The sequence below is a fragment of the Sturnira hondurensis genome, unplaced genomic scaffold, assembly GCF_014824575.4.
Source record: "Sturnira hondurensis isolate 20B ecotype Veracruz unplaced genomic scaffold, ASM1482457v3 Scaffold0006713, whole genome shotgun sequence".
In the NCBI taxonomy this organism is placed as follows: Eukaryota; Metazoa; Chordata; class Mammalia; order Chiroptera; family Phyllostomidae; genus Sturnira; species Sturnira hondurensis.
In genome coordinates, this window is record NW_028079344.1 from 579580 (window position 1) to 581871 (window position 2292).

Consider the following 2292-nt stretch of genomic DNA (forward strand, 5'->3'; position numbering starts at 1 on the left):
TGGCTATAAAAAATGTTTAACAATTTGTTGTGCAGGTTTTCTGTTATTATTTTGGCGATATCATAAAATGGTTTTAATCTGAAAAGGATATTGTGATTTAGAAGACTGTAAATTTTCTAAACCAATATTAAACACTAAATAAACCTTTACTGGCTGTAAATGGAATATACTGCAAATCTTCATAATGCATGAGATCATCATGTAAAAGTTACCCTAAAGTCCCAAATTCAGTAATTTGATGCTGACTTGCCTGTTTAAAGATTTCATTTTTCAAGGAAAAGAGATGAAAAGAAGTGGCCAGTGTATGTATTTATCAATAAAAATACAGTAAAGGCCCCACTACTCAGTCCAGGAAACCTAAAATAAGCTGAATGAGCAGGTCATAACTCATACAGGCTGTCAGTTGGCAGACCGCCCATGAAGATGTCTTTGGTAGTGCTGTTATAGGGGCATTCAAAGACGTATGCACATTGGAAAGATTTTCTTTAAAGCAACACTGGGTCCAAACACGGAAATCAAAACATCTAGCCCTCTTTCCTTGGAGGGATGTACCCACCATTTTTCTTATATATCTGTACAATGCAATTGTAAGATTGTTGGGCTCTTGCTACTTTACACTACTTTTTTTGCTCCAAACATGAGGATTTTTCTTATTTGCTCCAAACAGCACTTTGGCTTTGCCTCTGTCTGGGGTGGTATTGATCTGCATGATGACTGATTCTGTCCAGTAGGCACTGCCCCAGCCCTGTTTTGTGAGAAGTTCCATACACCACACACCACCACCCAACACGTACCCTCCTGAGAGAAGAGGTGATACCCCTCAAACAAATGGAGGATCAAATGGAAAGTTTTCCTTAAAAGAGAAGTTAAGCAAAATATATGCTATACCTTTTTTTTCTTTTGAGATCTGAAGATCACTGTGCAAAGGACTATGAGGATTGACCTTCTGAAGTTTAACATGCCAGTCACATAAACTGCCATTTATTAGTTCCACTGAATAAGTACCTGTTTTATAACTCTATGACCTGTATTGTTTCTGAGTTCTTTTATAAGTTTATCTATAGTTTGCACAGACCCAAATAACATATCATTTAGATTGTCTTGACTTTGAGTCTTCCTATGCTGAGTTTTCTTTTCCAATTCTTTCATCCTCTGAGTTTTCCCACTAGTAGATTGCTGTTCCTTTATCTCATGGTAATCCAAGTCTTCTAACATATCTTCAGCCATCTTTATCTCTTCTGAAGTCTCTTCCTCTGTTGTCCTATTCTGACCCGTGCGTGGGTCAAGGTTGATCTAGCATCTCAACATCCAGGTGCTTAGGAAGGTTATATAATCTGCAGAGCTCACATGTCACACTTCAGTTGCTGACAAAGCTACTGTTGTCCTTCGTATCTTCTGGACTCTCCAGAACCATTGTCAGATCTAGGTCATCAGAGTCCACAAACCATACTGGTGAGGAAGATGGGTAAGATGCTGTGTGTTGCAGTGCAGCATGAGGGCTGAGGCCCTGCTGCCTGGCAGCTGCACTAGGAACTGGCAGTGCAGCTTGTCTAGCTTTCAGCTGATGATGTGGGGCTTCTCATAGTTCTAGTTGAAGATGGACACCAGGAACTTGAGCTCAGCCTTGAGCCTCCACACCAACATCCTCCCCTCATCCCTGGCAGGGGAGCCGGGTAATGGTATGATCCTGCTGGAAAAGGGTGAGGGTGGGGGCCAGCTTCAGCCTTTGGAACCCACATGATCTGACCTGTTAATTATGAAAATGTACTATTTAACTTCCATATTTTTGTGAATCCCTCAAATTTCCTTACATTGTTGATTTCTAATTTTACTCTATTATGGTTAGAGAAAGTAGTTTTCATAAATTTACTAAAGGCTGTTTTATGGCCAACCACATGGTCTTTCTTTGAAAATGTTTCATGTACACTTCAGAAAAATGTTTATTCTGCTGCTCTTGAGTGGAGTGTTTGTTGGATGGGTTTAGTTGTTTTTTTTCTATTGCTAAAATCTGTGATTTTGTATTTATCTTCTGTTTAGTTATTCTATCCATTATTAAAAAGAGAGTACTGAAGTCTTTACCTGTCGTTCAATTGTCCATTTCTTCCTTCAGTTCTGTCAGTTTTGTTTCATCAAGTCTGTCCGTGTTTTGGAACTCTATTCTTAGGTGCATAAATGTTAATAATTGTTATGTCTTCCTTGTGGACTGATTTTTGTATTATTATGAAATGTTCATCATTATATCTAGCACCATTTTGTGTTTGAAAGTCTAATTATTTTGTCTCATATTAGTAT

General features: G+C 38.4%; 1 pseudogene; it reads right to left on the bottom strand.

Moving 5' to 3' along the window:
* Positions 1–524: 524 nt before the first annotated feature.
* Positions 525–1644, bottom strand: LOC118989993 (ubiquitin-conjugating enzyme E2 Q2-like; annotated as a pseudogene).
* Between the last annotated feature and the right edge of the window lie 648 nt (positions 1645–2292).